Source organism: Bidens hawaiensis, unplaced genomic scaffold, assembly GCF_021521415.1.
Source record: "Bidens hawaiensis isolate Kalapana, Puna unplaced genomic scaffold, B.hawaiensis_p1.1 tig00029286_1, whole genome shotgun sequence".
NCBI lineage: Eukaryota > Viridiplantae > Streptophyta > Magnoliopsida > Asterales > Asteraceae > Bidens > Bidens hawaiensis.
In genome coordinates, this window is record NW_027494825.1 from 98225 (window position 1) to 111111 (window position 12887).

General features: G+C 36.4%; 1 non-coding gene across 1 annotated transcript; it reads right to left on the reverse strand.

The window, feature by feature from the left end:
• Positions 1 to 342: 342 nt before the first annotated feature.
• LOC143578529 (U1 spliceosomal RNA) lies at positions 343 to 499 on the reverse strand. The gene has a single exon (XR_013143288.1). It is a non-coding gene; the product is annotated as a U1 spliceosomal RNA (small nuclear RNA).
• Positions 500 to 12887: the final 12388 nt, after the last annotated feature.

Here is a 12887-nt window from a genome sequence, read left to right on the forward strand (position 1 = left end):
ACACCTCCATAGTGCAATGGAGGTCAACAACCTAGCCATGGATCTAATAGTAGTTAAAGTTTGCTTCAAAAATGAAGACATACATAATAAAACATCATTTAACTAAATATATGCTAAATAAACAGAAGTTTAAATAAGAGTTTCCAAAAATCAGCAAAATAATTAGATTATTTTTTATTTTTGTGTTTATATTTGTATTGAAAAAACAGTATAAGAACAATTTTAACTAACGAGTCAACACAGAGATTGTGAACTTCTAGTAAACAATGGCAGTTCTCTTCAAGTCTTGTGCAGTTGTGCAACTTGTAGAGGGTAAGCTAAAACTTTAGACTTTAGCATTGTGCAGGGGCTGGGCGAACACAAGCACCCACTACCACAAATTATGATGTAGACTCGATCACATGGACCGAGCTTAGGGTATCACCCCTCCTAAGTGCAATGGAGGTCACTAACCTAGGTCATGGACCTTCTTGATCATCTATTGACCCCATCCAGGTTTCATCTTTTATTATGCCTCTACTCCAATTCTTTTTTCTTTGTCTACCGATGTGGGATGACTTCAAAATGCACAGTTCCACTACATAGATTTCACGTATCACTTTTAGCTTTATCTCTTCGTCTGGATAAAGTCCCAATCCCTTACCGCCCCAGTGCTGTGTTCCACCTCCATACAGCCCCATTTACTACCCCTTTAAAGCCCACACCGTGTGGTCTAAGTGCAACCTAGGCACGTACATTTTTGGTAGCCCATTGACCCTATCTGGATAAGTGAGTCTCCCGGTTCCATTTTTCATCTTTCTTTAGCCTCCCCTCCTTTACCTTTTTTCTATTTAAGTATTTATCAATGTGGGATGGCTTTAAAATGACATATTGAATTATGTAACCAAAACTGGACCAAAAAATTTGTTTTTACAAATGTAGACGCAATCACTTGGACCGATCTTAGGGTAGGACCCCTCCTATGTGCAATGGAGGTCACTAACCTAGGCCATCTACCTTCTTGATCGCCTATTGACTCCATTCAAGTAAGTGATTAATCCTATTCCATCTTCCATCTTTTATTCAGGCTCTCCTCCAATTCTTTTTTCTTTGCCTACCGATGTGGGATGACTTCAAAATGCTCATTCCACCATCCAAACTTCAGATATCCTTTCTGTAGCTCTTTGAATATTTCTCTATCCATATCAAATGTTAATATTCCCAAATTGATTTGTGATATTAAGCGACATTTTGTAAAATTCGGACTTTTTACAGTTTCGTGAAATTAGTTCATACTCAACAAGATATTGATGTCCTTGTGAATCCCCGGGTTTGAAGAGGATTCATGTTCTTTTTGTCCATTCGGTGAATGAAAAAAATAACAAGTTAGATAGTAGTTTCCAAGAATCATATTACAGACAACAACGTTATGAGCTAGGGCCATAGTTTATGCTAACATAACTGATGCGGGCGTAAGATAAGATTTATTTCCAGTAATGGGATCATATATGTATTGTTAGTAAAGAAATTAATGTTCAAAACGTTTGCTCTTTAAGCCAACCAATAATTTAGCCAACTGTTAGCGGTAGATCCAAGCTAACTTGTTCAAGGGGTCTTAGACAAGATTTAAACAAAATATGATTCAATTAACTGAAGTGGTGGTATTATGTTGGGTTGCACATAGCAATCCCTGCTACTACCACAGATTATGATGTAGGCTCACCCATATGCAGGGCCGACCTTATGGTAGTGATGTGTATCTTCTGAGAATGAGAAGATTGGAGAGGGAGTATGAGATATGAGATATTAGGATGTAATCCATATTCATTATTCGCAATTTGTTTTATTCATTAAAATCTTCTCTGCATTATGACGAAAGGAATGAAAATATTGTAAATAATATAAAACACATTATTATGACAGAAGAAAAAAGATACATAATAAAACACCCTAATGAAATGTATCATACTTGATGGAATACAACATGCAACCAAATACAAATATTAATGTATGTTAATTTTCCAATGCCCTGTAGCGACAAACTTAAGAAATATGTGGGATCATGATAGTTGCGTTAATAGATAGTGATCACACACGAAGGTTTCACCTTTTTCGCAAGAAGACCACTTATACTTGCACCAAATAAGGTTTTAGCAACAATATGTTGGTCTGATTCTCTTTACTTTGTTAATGTTGAATGACTGAATCTATGCATGGCAAGTGACTAGTTAAGCAATAACAAGTACATTCTTCGAGTAAGTTTTGCTAAATCTGACAAAGTTTGATCTAATATGACCAATTTTACCCAAATGTATCATGTTTGACGGTGTCATGATCGAACATATTAGGCCTATGTTAACTTTTTAGTTATTCTGTAAACGATAACAAGGCACTCTTTTGGATGAGGTAGGAGCAAAACGAGTGCATAGTGATATGGCTCCCATATTTGATGCTTGTCAGTGGTAGCAACTTTGATGAATGTGACATCCGTAAAAAATCCATATTTGAACACCCGATCCGTTTTGTTTTTCGATATAATAGAATTAGAATGTATTTTTCAATCAATAAAGTATTGGAATTTGATATGTCAAAGGATTCCATTGTATAATGGCAAACCAAACGCATGAAAAGAGTCATTTCCAATTCCTTCAAATTCCAATTCCTTTAATAGATTATAATTCCATTAAAAACATTTTGTGAACCAAAAAACCCTTATTTTTAGGGTTGAGTTAGGTGTTGCTTGTTTTTGAAGATGTAAAATGTAGGTAATCTGCGGATTACATCTGTAGATATCTGTAGAAGAAGATGTTGACCAAAACCTCTATAGTCTGCAAGAAGAAGACTGTTTGTTTTTTAACGTCTGTAGACTGCTAAAATAATTAGTGGTGGTGTTGTGGAAGTGGGTGGTGGTGGACGATTAGTGGTAGGCGGTGAACGGTGGTGGTGGGGGACGGTGGGTGGTGGTGATGGACGGCGGTGGTGGGTGGTGGTGGAAGACAGTGGGCGGTGGTAATGGACGGTGGGTGGTGGTGGTGGTGAACGGCGGTGGCGTTGGATAGTGGGTGTTGGTAGGATTTGAAGAAGTTTGATATTAGCTTATTTTTTAAGACCATAAAAGCAGTTTTCATGTCTTTAAAAAAACAAACTGTCTTCAGAAGGTTAAGTTTGTGCGCCCGCAGGCATTAGCTCATTCAAGATTTTTTAGTAAAAACAAGCAGAACCTTATTCTACAAAGGCTCACAAAATTGAGAAATATGAAAAGTCATAATTAATTAACATCTGTCAAGTGTGGACCAAATTGATAAAGGCATAAAAGTAATCACACATATTTATCTCTACACATGCAAGCTATGTCAATTCATCAATTATTTTAATACATCTATAACCTTTCATATGATAATTTTTTTTTAAAAATGTTTCACCATAGAACAAGCTTTTTTTATCTTTAACATGAGTATAACTTTGTTATATAAATATTAAAACAAAAATTACGTTATTGTGTCTTTCTGCGTGTCATTGTGTCTTTTTCCGTCATTGTGTTGTTTTGTATGTCATTGTGTCTTTTTTTAATATTAATAACACCGTTGTGCAATCTTAATATGTAAATATAATGTTAAAATAACAAGAAGTTATCAAATACATATAACACAATGATGAATACATGTTACGCAATAACTTGAAACATAAAACACAATGGTGATTATATATTACACAATTACCTTAAACGTAAAACACATTGGAAAATACATATTACACAATACACAATGAATGCAATACTCCTTTCTCAAATTAATTGAATCCACATGTCAATCTTTAACAAAAGGCAATGAACGTAATATACAATGACTAAAACACAATGAAGAACAAAAAAACACAATGACAAACAAAAAACTAGTGTGCAAAAAAACACAATGAAGAACAAAAAGACACAATGACGTAATTTTTGTTTTAATTTTTTATCTTTAATATGAGTACCAACTGAAAAAACACAATGACCAAAACCTATAACACAATGCATAGAAAACTCAATTAAAAAACACGATGATCAACCAATAACACAATGTATAAAACCTACTAATTTTTTTTATTATTATATAACAATATGATATTCGCATTAAAGATAAAAAACGCTTGTTAATACCACAGATTGGTGAAATTTTTTAAAAAAAGTTGTCGTATGAAAAAGTTATGGGAGAATTGACATGTGCTTTACATGTGAAGATAGAAGGTCAACAAATGTAGGTTATTACTTTTATGTCATTTTCATTATTTTTTCCTTTTAAATTAATCACAATCATTGATGTGCTAAAAACAGTCAATAAATATTAACTAAATTAAACAAGTAATAAAAACAAGACCTAAAACTCAACTAAACAAAACACCGGCAAGTGAACCAGTCAATTGTACTAAGCTAAGTAAGTCCGGAATATCGAACCCACAGGACTCTATAAATTACGTTAATTAACTAATTAGACTCGACTTACAACACGACTATTTATTATTAATGTTTTAAGGGGGATTTTTAAACTAAGATTAAACTAAGAAAGTAAATAAACAAGTTAACGAGAAACAAGCAACTAAACACAAGATCGAAACCAATCAGAGAAGGAATCTACCTAGGTAAGAATCCCATGCATCAACAATCATCAAGCAATAGACAAATAACATGATTATGGAAACTGATTTCTAAACGTATTCATCTAACAAACCCTAAGGACCTTTGACTGAATCAAATGAAATCCCAAAGAACAATTATTAGATTATTAAGCAATAAGTATTATTGATTTCCGCAAAGTCATCAATTAGGGTTAATTAATAGTATCTAAAGCAAGCAATCTTATGAAACACTAAACTCTAGATAACTTGATAAGCTAACATGCCAGGTGGCTACGTGTCAAGCCAAGTAGCTGCTTTACCTGCAAGTGAAAACGGAAACAGATGTAAGAAAATAGCATCTTCAGTAGCACCTTGTAATTTAAATGTTTACAAAACGCGGTAAAGTCGGTTAATGTGAGCTGGTGCATCCTCGTCATCGTTCCCATGAAATTGATTAGTTTGGACGATGTTGTTCATGACGTATGACGGAATCTGCCACGAGTTGGGATTTTCGATCGCGGGAACGACGATGCATGACTGGTTTCCGGTTAAGCCATCGAAGGCTTGAGCAGCAATTGTCCTATTGTTGGCCATTTGAACTTGTGGTTGGACTCTAGGACTTTCTGGTGGTGAACTGTGCGGTGACGACTTTGGTGTAGATGCGGGTTCTGATGGCGGTTTCTCTACTGACGAACTAGCCTCGGTCTTCAACGGAGAAGATCCAAGATTATCCAGCGGTGGTCCGTGCGAACGAAGATGTGACATAAACCTGAAAACGCAAAAGACCAAATAAGTAGACTCGAATACCTAAAAATAAACTAAAACTTAAATTAGACTCCTATGACTCAAACAAAAATAAAACAAATAGCACGGATGTAGCAGATAAGTCCAATCAAAACTAATAACGCAATCGCCAAGAGTCCCCGGCAACGACGCCAAAAAAACTTGATGTGCTAAAAACAGTCAATAAATATTAACTAAATTAAACAATTAATAAAAAACTAGACTTAAGACTCAACTAAGCAAAACACCGGCAAGTGTACCGATCAATTGTACTAAAGCTAAGTAAGTCTGGAATATCGAACCCACAAGACTCTATAAATTACGTAAATTAACTAATTAGACTCGACTTACGACACAACTATTTATTATTAATGTTTTAAGGGGGGGTTTTTAAACTAATATTAAACTAGGAAAATAAATAAGCAAGCAAACGAGAAATAAGCAACTAAACACAAGATCGAAACCAATCAGAGAAAGAATCTACCTAGGTAAGAATCTCATGCATCAACAATCATCAAGCAATGGACAAATAACATGATTATGGAAACTAATTTCTAAACGTATTCATCTAACAAACCCTAAAGGACCCTTGACTGAATCAAATGAAATCCCAAAGAACAATTATTAGATTATTAAGCAATCAGTATTATTGATTTCCGCAAAGTCATCAATTAGGGTTAATTAATAGTATCTAAAGCAAGCAATCTTATGAAACACTAAACTCTAGATAACTTGATAAGCTAACATGACATCATGAACATGGATCAACACAATAAGCAAGACTATTGTCACTAACTATCCTAGCATGCAATTGACCAAGACACATGAACAACTCCTCACCTTACAGCTATTAGAATTTAGCAAAACATTCAAAACCCTAACCAAGAATCAACAGACTTCTATGATCTAATGGGCCCATTTAATCACAAAAATCAAAACACCAGGTAATGATTAAAAATAAACCCTAAATCTAAAGAACACAATCAAAAGATTAAAGATCTATGTGAAGCTATAATTAACAATCAATCAAGATAATAAACACTCATATGCATTATGAAAGAAAAATCAAGTCTTTTACTATTAAATTAACAAAACCATAATCAAAGCATAAGTCCAAAACAAGAATCAAGTCTTAAACATGTTCATCAAACCTAGGTAGACATGAAGTCTAGCCTAGCATCATTATTAAAAATAATCCTAAATAAGTCTTAAAAACAAATAGGAAAGACATCAAGAATAATGAACAAGGAACGAAAGTTAGAGCGATAAAACCCTTTGCGATTGATCCTCGAACACCCGAATGAAAGCTCTCTCGATCCTCCTTGGTTCCTAGCTTCGAATCACCTTCAACACTTGGTTATCCTTCTCAAAATCGCCTGCCAAAAGCTCTCAATTCGTTTAGGTTTGCATCCATTATATAATAAACAAGCTGGGCCTTGGTTTAACAAAGTTTGGCTGGTCAGGAGTCCCTAGGCGCCCCGCGAAGGCATCCTGGGCATTTGCCTAGGCGCGGCGCGGCACCCTCTTTTGGGAATTTTCGTTTTTTGCTTTTTCTTTATTATTTAACCATGTTAGATCCCTTTCTTGAAATCCAAGTAACGTATAGAACCTTCTAGACCTTCTTTTCTTACAAATCACAATCTACATGAAAACAAATCGAAACGCTAAGTGGAACAATCATGTAATCATTAATGAGCAAAACGTACTTAAACTTCACATGAAAAGATAGAAAGAATTAAGTAAAACATGCAAGACACCAAAAGAGTTAAAACACGATAAATATATAAAACTTGACTCAAAACCTAAATTAATAAAAGATAAACAAAACTCAAACTTAAACGAACTTAAAACATTACGGAAACACAACTTTACATGGGATTCGAGATGTATAAATAGACGTACATCAATCATTCAAATATAAGATCAGTAGACTATATTACTTCTCACACTTCTCATTTTTGTAGCCCTTTGTATTTTAACCTTATCCTAGAGTTTTAAAAGGATTGTTGAAACGAATTTATGATTTCTTGTGATTTAAAAGTTATAAACTAATAGCATTTGACTTTTGTAGATGTACATTAAATTAGGGCTGTTCAAAACCGGATACCCGAACCTTTCGGATAGTCAAAATCACTATCCGAATCCGAATCCGAAACTTCGGATATCCGAATATCCGAAAAAGAAATAAAAAAAACTTGTTTGTGATGCTGTGAGTGGAAGATGATGGCTGAGTGGAAGATGACGGACGACGAAGGGTGGCTGAATGGATGTTGGATGGCGACTGGATGGATACTGATGGCCGGAGACGGTGGTGTTGTCATGCTGTGAGACGGGATGGAGAGTTGGCGACGGGAGACGGTGGTTCTTTGATGCCGTGATACTGATGGCCGGAGACGGTGGCCGGCAGATCTTGTTTTAGTGAGAGAGGGCGTGCTGCATATCTTTTTAAGTGAGAGAGGCGCTTGTTAATGTTATGTGAGATAAGATATTGTGATTTAGGGTTTGTATATAATATAAAATAAAATTAAAAATATTAAAATTAAAATACCAGATAATTCGGATATCTGAAAAATAATAAAACTACTGTCCGAATCCGAATCCGAATTTTCTGATATCCGGGATTCGGATATCCGAATTTTCGGATAGTTCGGATACGGATAGTCGGATTATTCAGATACGGATTCGGATATAGTTTTGAACACCCCTACATTAAATTAGATAGGCATCTCTCATTAACCAACATTTAACAAAAGCTTAATTTTCGATTATTAAATAACAAGGATATGTTTGCTTGAAAGTAATGAAATGAAGGGGGCATGGAAAAGGAGACAAGGGAATGAAATAGATCATTATCATTCTTTTATATTGTTTGGTTAATTTGTAGGAATGAAATGAATAATAACTTAATGTCGTTTGGTATCAAAAACATTTTAAGAATGTAATAGAGATAATAAAAGCGTTCCTATCTCAATATATACTTAAAAAAAATTGAATGGCGACATGGTGGTAGCCCCAACAACGAAAATGGTGGTGGTATGATCACGCGGTGAGGGTGGCGGTGGTAGCATTGGTAGTGATGGCGATGGTAGGATGGCAGCGACAGTGGTGGCGATCAAGCAGCGACAATGGTGGTGGTGGTGGTGGTGGTTAGGCGGTGGTGATGGTTGCGGAGGTGGTGGCGACATAGACAGTGCTGGTCAGGTGATGGTGGCGGCGATGGTAGTGGTGGTGGTGGTGTTGAGAAAGTAGGGTGATGGATGAATAGAATGATAGAAAAAATGAGGAGTGGAAAGGAACGGTTTTGATGGAGTGGGATTCCATGTGTAATGGATGATTCCATTCCATTGATCAACCAAACACCATTTTTTCATTCTCACATAACGCATCATTTCATTCCGCCTGTCGTTCATACAAACCAAACGCTACCTAATTGCCATGAGGGTTGACGGTGTGGGGCAACGGATACCCCAAGGGGACTAACCCCCATGGGAAACGCCGCTGCCACCATCCAAAAACTAGTCATCGGGTAGGTTTGAGGAGTATTGAACCCCCTCCCCTCTCTTTCCAATAAATTTCATTAAATAAATACCATCTATCCTCTATTTCCTACTTTCATGTTTAAATCTCCATCTCTTCCAATTGTCATACACAAAATACTTTCCACTCCATTTTTATCCACTTCCTTTCTACCCTATTTTTAGCCAATGGATCTGAAGAATTCTAGAGGTAGACGAGCAGGTAGAGCCGTAGAGGTGTCAGTTTTAGTTCGGTAGGAGTCGGGTCTAGTCAACAATCACAAGGCTACCACCCTATGTTTTTTAGCCAACCAGTAACATTCATGAGACCCCCTATTCTAATTTCTCATGGGCAATACCACTACTCTATGGAGGATCAAATGGTGTCTGATCCGAATTTAATTAGAAACCTGGATTATAGGTCCCTCAAGACACCAAAGGCCGACCACTCTCATTGTATGACGATAATGAGGATAATGAAGAAGTCCCAGAAACGCATATATACAATCAACCTTAATTTCAAAAATATAATTTAGGTGATTATGTTTAACATGATGAAGAGGAGGAGGATGATGATGAAACAAAAGTGCAAGAGGAACAAACCGACCAACAAAAATTCCAAGGTCGGATGGCGAGTGTATCATGGACATCCGATGAAGAGGTGGCATTAGCGAAAGGATGGGTTCATATTTCCAAGGACAAAAAGGTCAAAAACCAACAAAAAAATCGATAGTTTTTGGGGAAGAATTCGTGAACATTCAACTAACTCGTAGGCGAAAGTGATTAAACCGTTCATCAACTCAAATCAAAGTGGATTACAATGCTTACAAAGGTTAAACAGTTTAACGGGTTATGGCAACAATCAGTGAACTTTTTTTTTATTTTAGTATACTAGTTAAATGTTTATCACTATTGTATCAATTCTTAATTTTTTTAACTATAAAGGAATGTGTGAGAAAGAGCGGGTGTAATGATCTTAAAGTGATGCAAAACGTGATGAAGGAATTCAAGAAAAAAATATAAGGGCGGGTTTAAACATGTAGAAGCATGGGAGGTTAAAAAAAATATCCTAAATGGCTTCAAATCCCATCGGTTGGTGAATCGTCCGAAATTCACTCAGACAAAAGAAGACGAGCATCGGAAGCCGACAACTGGACCCCGAGCTCCGCACCCGACGAAGATTTCAATGCTCATACGCTGGACCTAAATGATGATCCTGCTCCTTCAAGAGAAAAACTGAGGCGTCAAGCAAACAAAGTAATGTTGGCACACTTGATTCCTACACATCAACGAGGAGCGAACAACACAAGAAGGCCATGAAAATGAAAACGAAACATGGAGAAGAAACTTTGCGTTTAATTGAGGAGCAACTGGCTATGGTTGTAACACCCCGGCCTCTCGTACCACCAATATTGTCCGCTTTGCCCCCAATGGGTTGCCCATCCGGGAACTCACGGCTTTGTTTTTGGTTGCCCAGGTAGAGACTTCCCAGGTGGTCACCCATCCCAGTACTACTTCCACCTAAGCGCGCTTAACAGTGGAGTTTTCATGTGCTCCACAGCTAACTAAGCCCAAAACGCGTTGGTGATGTTAAGAGGCATGACATTACTTATGTACCAAGGATCTCACTTGTCCACGGACGATGTGGGATATCCTAAGAGTGGGACGATGTTGTGTTTGCCAAGGGTGTTACAAGCAACCCCTCTTTGGCTCATCGTCCTCGATGAGGCATGTCCCATCATCCCGAGCGGCACAAGAGTGGCTTTGGTGCCACCTGTAACACCCCCGCCTCTTGTACCACCAATATTGTCCGATTTGCCCCCGATGGGTTGCCCATCCGGGAACTCACGGCTTTGTTTTTGGTTGCCTAGGTAGATATTTCCCAGGTGGTCACCCATCCCAGTACTATTTCAACCTAAGCGCGCTTAACCGCGGAGTTTTCATGTGCTTCACAGCCAACTAAGCCCAAAACGCGTAGATGATGTTAAGAGGCAGGACATTACTTATGAACCAAGGATCTCTCTTGTCCACGGCCGATGTAGGATAGCCTAAGAGTGGGACGATGTTGTGTTTGCCAGGGTGTTACAAAACCTGTAACATTCGTTACTTTTCAAATCCGAAACCCGACCCGTTTATTTTCTTTTGCCTCATTTATTATTCGAACGGTCGTTACTAAATAAATTCCCGCCCTCGTTTAAGGATATATACTTCGTTATTTATTTATTAAACTATGATCAATATACTATAATACCCCTTAACTAACTTTAATATACTTTTGAACCCACAACCATAGAACAAGGACCAAATAGCAAATATTATTCAACCTTCTTTCCCTCATCTTCTCCCTCTCACGTCGCCGACAACATCCCCCCCCCTCCAATTTCGGAGTGATTTACGTGCACTGGATCTTGCCCAGTCAATCCCTTACCTTAATCCGATCCTACCGACACCCTAAACTTGGTAAACTATGAACAACTGACAGCTAATGACTCGTTTTTAAAGCTTAACAAACCGCGGTTGAAACAAGCCTTGTTCTCCTATAAATTCACCACCAGAACGCAATTAAATGGACACACACAATCCCCTCACAATTCTGAGCCTTAACCCTCGCTCAATTGCGCTGTTAACATCGTTAAATGTAGAGTAAGTCCTGTGTTCAAAGCCGCAAACCCTAATCTCTCGTACTCACCCGCTACGAACCAAATCAAGGTAATTATGTTAGGGTTGTTGATCGTTTATGCATGCAGACCATAGCCCTCTGTCAATTTAAATTGACAGAGGCTAAATCATGCAATTTAGGAACCATATTTTTTAGGGTTTATATAATTTGGGGATCAATTCTAGTAATAGTATAATTATTTAGGTTTTTCGTGTTATTAACAAGTTTAATCGACTTCTCTAGTGGCAAGCGTGTTTGATCTAAGGGACTGAACCGGCCTGGGGCGCGGGTTCGAGTCTCCCCAGGCCCGGTTTTGTAATATTGTTTATTTCTTATTTTTAAATTATTCATTTAACAATCTTTCACTATATTGAAATTTCATACCAGTTTTCACCTATTTAACGAACCAAACCCTTTTAAACTTCCAAAATAAAATATCAATTAGCTTTTCCATACATGTATATATAATAAATATACAATTTTATATATTTATAAATTTATATTAATTTAAAAGACTGACGAAATTTTTGCCGCCGACCTTTCAAAACAATTATTTATTATACCTAAATTGCATTTTTTTCTTTAAAAAGAAACTCGTAAAAGTACATAAAAATGATTATGTTTTAATTCAACTTTATGAAGTTAATATAAAATGCATTTAACGCTTAATAGATCCCAAATCCGTTATAAACCCACCATGTTATTTTATTTTATTTTCCCATTTATTCCATTTTAGATGTTCATTTGTAGCCGTACCCTTAAAAATTAGGACTTACCGTCAAGACTCCTCGTGGAACTTGCTAGTTCACGTTAATCACTACCATCTTCTAGTTACCGATTTCCTTTATTCAGGTGAGTTTGCATACCCTTTTTTTATCTTTTATATTTTTGGGGTAGCATGTATACCTTATTCAATTTTACTATATTTTATTTCTACATCTATTCAAAGCACAATTCAATATATGTTTATGTGTGATTATTGCATGCTCTATGATTATGCTCTATGTGCTTAAATGTTTATTTTATGTTTGGTGGTTGGTACATCATCCTCATCTAGCATGATCATACATTTACCCAAATACTTTGATTTCGTATCAACAAGAGCGGGTCCACATCTATTTAGTTGTTTACATTTTCATAAGAATTGTAATACTCATAATTTACATACGAATTATGGTTTTTATCTATATATATAACTCAACTAAAACTTATGTACTCTCACCAGCATTCGTGTTGACAAACTCTATTTTCATACATGTTACAGGTACAAGTAGTTGATATTATTCAAGATTGAAGACAATAGTTTGACCTTAGGATATTATACAAAACTATGATGTAATTGTTGTTTATTATTG